The following is a 9,388-nucleotide window of genomic DNA, read 5'->3' on the forward strand; positions in this document are numbered from 1 at the left end:
AAGGATGTTGTGGTCATAAAGCTTACAATTTGCAGCATCACAGTGGTTGCTACTGCAAAACCCCTTTTTAGAGTTGTGTATAACCTTCATGATTGACAAAAGGGGTTCTGCATCTTACTTCATATTGGAATTTGGAGGGGCAGTGGAAAGGGTGCTATCTTCAAATTGCAATTTACAATGACATATATCAATGGTTTTCAAACGCAATGGCAGTCGCAAACCGTTGATCTGATACCAACACTGAGCTGCAGTTGGTACATGATTCAGAAAAGAAAAGTTGTCTCTGTGGGACAGGTTTCCCTTCGTGAATCATGGCAGGCGACAGTGAGTACAGACAGTGGTCCAGGGGCTACACTCGATACTGCAATGAACATGAGGGACTGCCCCTTTGGAGCTCAAGGCGTAAACTCTTTAATCCATCTCATTGCAGACCCTTCTGTAATAATAGTGCTTATGGTGCAAAAAACAGGCATATCGTGTGTGGTGCAGACACTTCTGTTCAGTTTTAACTCTTTTTCAGTTGTCAACAAAATATTTTAATTCATACTTTGGTTTCCATTGTTAACTGTTTTTTAATATATCCATTATTTTATTTTATTTTAGAAATAATGGATATATTAAAAAACGTATAACAACAGTTAACAATGGAAACCAAAATATGAATTAAAACTGATTATTACCATGGAAAAGAAATTGATGAAACTTTAATGTTCGCTGAAAAGTGCACACATCCATCGGAACAGAAGTGTCTGCACCACACACGATAGGGTATAGAAAGGGCACCTAAAGAGTAGGTACCAGGATGTAGTAGCACCAACAAAAGAAAGGAATATAGCTTGAGTATGAATAAATCACGAGTGCACAGAAGGACTTTCCAATTGATCTCGCAAAAAACAGGCAGACACACCCATTGCATCTCTGGGCGAATTGTGTAATTCGGTGCTGGCGTTAATGAGGCTTTGATGGTTTTCACCTCTACCTAGGGCCCCTGGCTGCAGCTCCACTCTTCCTTAGCTTGAAAAATGTGCCCCCCCCGAAATTTGACTCTAGGTGCGCCTCTGCTTCAAGCTGTGGGAGCAGCCAGGCCCGGACCTTCTCTCTTGCCCATCAGCAGGACCGTCATTGCAAGCGCTTTCTCACGCTTTTAAAATTGACGGCCCTGCAGACAAACACGACTGTGGGGGCTGTCAATAGTGACGGACCGGTGTTCCAGGGGGGGGCAAGTGCCCCCCTTGCCCTCCCCTGCGGACGCCCATGGACATCCGCAAGCATCAGACATCCGCAAGCATCAGACATCCGCAAGCGTCAGACATCCACAGGCGTCAGACATCCGCAAGCGTCAGACATCCACAGGCGTCAGACATCCGCAGGCGTCAGACATCCGCAAGCGTCAGACATCCGCAAGCGTCAGACATCCGCAAGCATCAGGCGTCAGACATCCACAAGCATCAGGCATCCACAAGCGTCAGGCATCCACAAGTGTCAGACATCCACAAACATCAGGCATCAGACTTTTATTTAAGTATTAATTATTTAAAAAAATTAAAAACCATTGTTATTTGTAATATCAATACATGTAAGTCACGTAAATACAACACATATTGCATTACAAATGCTATAGGTGTCACATTTGCGAAAGTTATAACTATTGGCATGGTAAATGACAAAGCTATTAATTTCGCTATTTTCAAAAACAAAACCTAAATAAAAAATTGTCATTTACAATACCAATAGCTCAAACTTTCCTAATACGAGACCTATTGCATTGCAAATGCTTGTTTCCTATTCATGTCTGGTGCATCGAAAGGCACTTGCGCAATCTCTCGCAGCTGGCGAGGAACTTCAGTCTATTTCCATGAGAGCAGTAGAAACGTGAATTGCGTCTTCATTTCCACTCATCCCTTCTGTGTTTGGCCTCTGTGCAAGCCAGTCTGCAGAGCGCTTTTTAGGTCTCGCCTGTCGATGCGCATGCGCATCGAGCTTGCGAGCCTATTGCGGCTCAAACAACGTTTAACTACGAAGCAAGGAATCGTGGCGATTCCTTGCAGTGCCCGTGACTTTTAAGCTCAATGCGCATGTGCATTGAGCTTAAAAGCGCGTGCACAGCCGCCCGCATTCCTCCGACACCTTTGAAGTGAAGCTTAGCTTCACTTCAAAGGCCCGGCTTCTTCACACCCACATGCCGCTCTCGCTCTCCCCGCTCCGCTCCGCCCCCTCCCCTGCCCGGCCCGGCTTCTTCACACCCACATGCCGCTCTCGCTCTCCCCGCTCCGCCCCCTCCCCTGCCCGGCCCGGCTTCTTTACACCCACATGCCGCTCTCGCTCTCCCCGCTCCGCCCCCTCCCCTGCCTGCCGTGTGACCTCGGCTTACACTCACCCCTCCTTTCTCCCCTTTAGGCTGCTTTCGGATGCTTTGTTCGCAGCTTGTCATTTACTTTTGCATTGTGGGCGTATTATGATTCCTCATCAACATTCACTTGGATGAGTCAGAACATATTGGCCCTCAATATGGTAAACTTGAGCAATTATTGATTTAGCTGATCCAGTCCTTTTTCTGTTTGATTGTTTAACAGCACCACACCCATAATCTTTACTGTCCTAAATAGTCAGAAATCGTCAAGTAGAAGTGGGAGAAGGTCTGGTCTCAGTGGCGCAAATACAGAGGGAGTTGAGGTGCCTAAAAGTGTGTATTAAATGTATGGATGTATAATCGATCTTGCCTGTTTCATATACATCTAAAGTTGCCGCTCTGGCCATAAACTCTTGTAGCCGACCCTAGGGTCGCTCTTGGGGGTCGATGAATGTACTTGACATCCAACAAATGTTACACAAATTGACAACTGTATTGCATGCATGATTAACAATGAAAAGTATGTATTCAACTTGAGCTTGTTTTAATAAAAAAGATTTTGGGATTAAAGATCTTGCCCTAGCTTCTTGTATGCATGGTGGGGAAAGCTGTGATGAGTCCGGGGAACTAATGTGCATACTGGACCATGCAGTTTTGTTTTCCACCTTTAAAATGATTCTAATGTTTTAGGAGAGGACGCTTTGCAGTCTGGGACTAGTAGTTTCAGGTTTTAACATTACAAATAAGGCCATATACATCTCGCTAGGCAATCTCCTGTTCTTAAAGCATGGTGATGGTGCCATTGCACAGTTAAAAGTACTAAATAACAATAGCACGTTGCAGGGCTCCACTTAGTAGTTATTGAGCCGACTTCACTATTGGGGGTAACTGAATAACGAGAAAAAGCTGGGCGGATTTAAGCATCGTAGTTCATCCAGTCACAGACAGATGACCCGCGTCGTATATAACCGCCTCAGCCCGCCTTAACTATATTTTGTTTCAAACTGTAATTTATATTCTAGACCGGCCTGACTTGTAGGTCCTGATTAATGTAAAACCTGAAACTACATGTCCCACAATGCTTGTGCGTTGCTGAGACTAGAAGGCAGTGTCACATGGATGCATTTGGGCAAATCCTAGTAATTCCGTCGTTAATCTGCTTCAGCGCCACGATCCGGAAATAATGCGCTGCATTAATACAAATGCAGTGAGCAGTGTTAGCTTTTCTCGGCTCCTTTCCCCTCCCCCAGGTGCATATCCCACATTCCTGCAAAACAAAAGTTGCTATAGTTTCTAAAATCAACAGGCACCCTAAGTGTGTGTTCCCGTGCGTCCATGTAAATGTGTGATGGTATTGTAAATATGCAAAATATAGCTTTAGCAAATTATTACCTGCTTTATGTTCCTATTTAGAACAAAAATTCCTTTTTTATGTGAAAATAAATTCAGTTTTAGCAAACTAAAAGTGTTTGGAAGGTTAGTCTTGGTGTTTATGTATTCAAGGCTTTACAGCGACTCACTGGCACACGGCGCTGCTTGCAGTTAAGTTACTCTCCCGTATATCTTCCCCAAACACCTACCGCCCCTCACGGCTTGTTATTTAAGAGTAAGATTGTTCGTAATTGTGCCACTACACCCATTTTGTGAAAAAAAAACTCACTCCCTTACATAAAGAACAAAATGCTGCGCTGCAGGAAATAACTGATTACACTGATTACACGCCCAAAAGGACATTAAGCTGTCAACAGATATACAATCCAGAGCGAAACATAATACGAAAATAAACCGCAAAGCAAAATACGGGCTTTCCTACTCCGCTTACCCAGGCTCTTCCTAGGTGGCTTCCCCCTTTCATTTCACTGCGTTTCCATAGGCCTTTTTCAAATTTTTTCCTCTGGCTGTTTTCTCTCCCATCCCCCCCACTTTCTGTCGCTCCACACCCGTTTCCAAATATAATGTCCTGCTCCAACTGCTAATCCAGGAGGTGCCTGCCCCCCCGCAGCTCTCCAGTTTGCGCTTCAAGTCTGGGATCCAGTGTAGATCGATTCATAGAGCAGGACAGCCAGGGAAGTAATGCTGCCAGCAGCTACTTTTACCTACCTCACTTGGCCCTGCTGCCTCCTACCTATCTGCTCTACGTTCTATCTCAGGGGTCAACAGTGGACACTGCCAACACTCTAACAGCTGCCATTAATACATAAACAGTGAACAGTACCATCACAGCACTAACTAGGAGTGGCGTGCTACTGTAACCGCACAGCTGTGTCTACCGCAGTGATAACACACTAATAATGGGCACTAACAACACTACACGTTCACTGACAGCTGCCATTCCATATTGGGCGCAAGTATCCGCTTGCTTACTGTAATATGTTCTCTTAGCCTGGCATATTTCTTTGTGACCCGAGCTGGGTTGCTGCAGGTTGGCGTCTGCACTTTCCCCCAAATAGTTCCCATATGTACAATTAATAACACTCACCCTCACTCACCCTCACTCACCCTCACTCACCCTCAAACCCTCACCCACACTCACCCTCACCCTCACTCACCCTCACTCACCCTCACTCACCCTCAACCCCTCACCCTCAACCCCTCACCCTCACTCACCCTCAACCCCTCACCCACCCTCACTCACCCTCACCCACCCTCACCCACCCTCACCCTCACTCACCCTCACCCTCACTCACCCTCAACCCCTCACCCTCACTCACCCTCAACCCCTCACCCTCACTCACCCTCAACCCCTCACCCTCACTCACAACACATATTGTGTTACAATAGGTGTCACATTTGCGAAAGATAAAACTATCTAGAGATGTAGCATAACGACCAGAGCTGCCATATAAGTCACATAAATACAAAACATGTTGCATTCCAAATGCTATAGGTGTCACATTCGCAAAAGTTATAACTATTGGCATTGTAAATGACAAAGCCATCAATTTAGCAATTTTTAACGACCAGAGCTGCCATATAAGTCACATAAATACAAAACATGTTGCATTCCAAATGCTATAGGTGTCACATTCGCAAAAGTTATAACTATTGGCATTGTAAATGACAAAGCCATCAATTTATCAATTTTAACAACGAAAAAATAAATAAATTGTCATTTACAAGACCAATAACTACAACTTTTCTAATGCGAAACCTATTGCATTCCAACCCCACTCACCCACGCAACGTCACTCACACACGCAACGCCACTCTCACACGCAACGCCACTCTCACACGCAACGCCACTCTCACACGCAACGCCACTCTCACACGCCACTCATCCACGCAACGCCACTCATCCACGCAACGCCACTCATCCACGCAACGCCACTCATCCATTTGCAAAACGAAAAAAGTTAAACTCTTCTATTGCGAGACCTATTGCATTTTCAATGCTTGTTTCAAAGTTGTCCACAGAATAGAAACCCACATGGGGGTATCATGTGTTTCTGTACCTCAGAGGGATTAGCGAGCCAGGCAAACAGATTTCATCATCTCCCTGTGCTCTTGGAATGGGGGTGGGGGGGTGTTCATCCCACAGCGCGCCGCCGCGCGGCTCCTCAGATCTGCAGCCCGTGGAAGGCAGCGACTTCTCTATTGACGTCGCAGACGCAGTGTGCGATTTTTTCTCACGCCATTTATGCACACGGCTGCACTGCAGCTGGTTGTATGTTTCCAAGAGGTGGAAACGTTTCAAAAAGGAAAGTAGCAGAAACTTGAAATTACTTAAAAGCTGCAGTCAACAATTGAAAATAATTTGTGAGACCAAATGCTTATTATCTGTTATTTCATGGACAACAAGAAGCAAAAAGAACACCCTTCCAATCACTCACCTTGCACGGTGTTGCATACCACCAATGCAGGCATGCGCTTCAGTGCCTCTCCTAGGTGTAGGAAGCACTATATGTATTGGTACAGTACAGTATGAAGCAAAACAAGAATACACAGCTACCTAAGAGTTAATCATATTCGGTATGGTTGAACATAAGTAGCAGCTCAGGGGGGATGTACTTTGCTGCTGAAGCATCACTGTGGCGCAGGCCTCTCAATCATATCTATGAGACAATGTAAAGCCACCCTGCACGGCTCCGCAAGGCCTCATAGATATGAAGTAAGTCAAGGAAGCGCAAAGCACTGCTTTGCCTTACTCTGCGTCAAAGAGGCGTTCCATGGGCATTGCGGTGGGTGTTGGATTTTGATTCTGCCCCAGATTTACAGAATCACGTGAACCTGGGGCAGCTCCAAAACCTTACACCTCCCCAGAGCAGGCATAATGAGGGGACATGTTTTAATTTCTCCTGTTTTTTCCCTCTTTGAATGTGGGCTTCATGCAGCACACATAGAATGAGGAAAACACGTCCATGGATTGTTTTTGTGCAGGAAGGTGCCAATAATGCAGACACCCTTGCAACATGGTGCATGGGTGTCTGCGTTGGCACTAGGCAGGCGCCCAACACCCATTGGAATCAGAGGGCTTCACCCCCCCCCCCCCCCCGCCGTGTGTGGCAGCCCGGGCTCAGAAAGCTCCTGGGCACACACGCAGCCGCACCCGAGCACTTCACAGGTCTTTAAAAGACCATGTGCATGTTGAAGAGGATTTGTTGATGTTTCACCCCTTCTAAGAGCCCCTGTAGCGCCACTCTACCTACTGCTTAAAGTTTCAGCCCCCCCCCCCCCCGAAATTTTTTCTTAGCCCCCCCCCGAAATGTGGCTCTAGTTGCGCCTCTGGCGCTAGGTACCAAATTGTGCGCCGGCTGAAAGGACAGGAATGCACCGTACCTCGTAAATATGATGCATTCCTGTCCTTTCAAATTGGCCTAGGGTTTTGCAGCAAATGAATTGCTGTGCTGCCTTATGCTACTTTTTTGCAAATGAGGCCCTCACTTTTTTTCTCAAACTTCTTTGTTGCCTCGCCTATACCTAACCCCAATGAGTGTTGATTTTTGCTAACTTTTGGTCCTCGTAAACCTGCAGCAGGTATTCTGAGAAAATCTGTGCTCACATTTACAAGACACTTGCTGATATTTAGAAGGAAAACAACTTTTGTGAATGGAACGTTTTCAAACTGTGGTGTAATTTATTGTGAGCTTTATATCTGTTAAGGGGAAATGGTCTGTGGTTATTTCAGACAATGAATTTATAACGAAAAATATATTTTATTATCACTGAAAAAAGGAGACATGTTTTAGCCGTATTGTAAGTTGCCTGTTGAAAGAAAATTGTTAGGTTTGGTTATGTTGAGCTTTTTTACAGAATATTTACATGGCAAGGTTTTTGTCTCTTTTTCCAGAGGGCGTGTTGTTTGGTAAATTTTCTTGACACATCTTACACTTGCCAAATTATTGGATATATTATAAGTTCTGTAGAATAGAAAAACATGTAAGTAAATTGTACTGTAAAATAAGTGATTTCTCCCCCAGTCTCTGTCCAGCCCCTGCCCTAAGGTAAGAACCAGGCGGAGTTAGAATAGTAATTTTACCTCCCAGTCTCTGTCCACTACACACTGTGAGGTAAATACATGGTGGATTCCAAACAGTAATTTTTCCCTTTAGTCAATGTCCAGCACCTGCCTCAGGTAAGAACCCATGAGGAAAAAGTGAGGGGGGGGGGGTTGTCGTCTAAGAATCCAGGGGAGATAGAATAGTAATTTTGACTGCCCCGAGGTAAGTACTTGACATAGTTAGACTGTGGCAGTATCGTAGCCATTGAGGTCTAACCGAGGCGCGATTATTGCTTATTGAAAGGCTGTGGAGTGTACCTTGTGTTTTTGCGTTTTATGAATATCTTCTTGAAGAATTTGATGTTGAATGATATGGAAAAGAAAAAATAATTATCATCATACAACAATAAAAGACTGGACTTACTATAAAGGAAGCTTGCATTGGATCTCAATTTTTCATGGACTCAATGATTGATTGTTAATGATTTAGGTGTTAGTTGTATTGCGGCATTAATCTTTAAATGTTTTAATGTAAAATTTGTTTTGTAAAATATTACTGCTCTGCCTCATTTCACATACTTTACTGAATTTTAATAAATATAAAACATTTTTAACGTAAAAATATACATTATCGTATATTTCAACACAGTGTCCTAAAGGTATGCATGGTATTTGTTCGTTGCATAGGTAGGTGCATCGTAGAAACCACCTTTTAAAGGCTTGGATGATAAAGGCATGCGCTGTTCCATCATACAACCCCCACAATCACATAGCCTTTGACACATATGATTGAAGCCAAAAAAACTGCACACTGGGGTATTGGAGAATGTTATAGTCCTCTAAAGGGATTAGAGAAAAATTAAATATGGTTCATGAACTGCTCAAAAGAAAATGAGTGGGAACTGAAATTACATGTACCATAATTCCAAGCAAAAAACTGCAGGGAAAACAGGCCATGCACGAAAACACACATACGAAAAATAAGAAAGATGAATGTTTTTAATCTGGTCACAGGATATTTTAAACAGAAGTCTTTCTGTCTCCAATGTAACTGGGGATCAAAAACAAAAAATAGTAGAACCCTGCACCTCTCATGACGGTATAAAAGTTGATTTACTGCAACTGCATAATGCACATTGCTAATTTCTAAAGATAATCCTCTCCATCCTAAGTGGTATAAGTGGTGTACTCAGGGTGGATGAGTCCACGGCATTAGATGGTGGTTTTGCTCTAAAAAAAAATGACTGGTGATACCTTGAGTTGGACAATAAATACGTGTCAATGCATGCTGCACTAGCAACAAGATTAAACGGTAATTTGCTTACCTGAATGGCGCCAGTTTATGGTCGGAATGCGAGACACATCGATAATGGAGTAAGAAAAGATGTGATCCGTGAGGGCCATTATTCACCCGCGATTGAGGAGCATGAGCCCTGTGAGGATTTTCTAATTTTCCTCCCTCACCTAAATCCGGAATTTGTTTGAAATTACGAAGACACATGTTTGTTAAGGTTTGATCAAGATTGTGAGGCATAGGCGTAGGTTGCCATTGGAGTAGCGATAGGAGTATCTTATTACCCAGTCCTAAGGAGGCCAGATTG

General features: G+C 44.1%; 1 pseudogene; it reads left to right on the forward strand.

Annotated features, from left to right (window-relative positions):
- The first annotated feature begins 8,023 nt into the window (after positions 1 to 8,023).
- LOC144774602 (U4 spliceosomal RNA) lies at positions 8,024 to 8,142 on the forward strand (annotated as a pseudogene).
- Positions 8,143 to 9,388: the final 1,246 nt, after the last annotated feature.

Source organism: Lissotriton helveticus, chromosome 8, assembly GCF_964261635.1.
Source record: "Lissotriton helveticus chromosome 8, aLisHel1.1, whole genome shotgun sequence".
NCBI classification, from domain to species: Eukaryota; Metazoa; Chordata; class Amphibia; order Caudata; family Salamandridae; genus Lissotriton; species Lissotriton helveticus.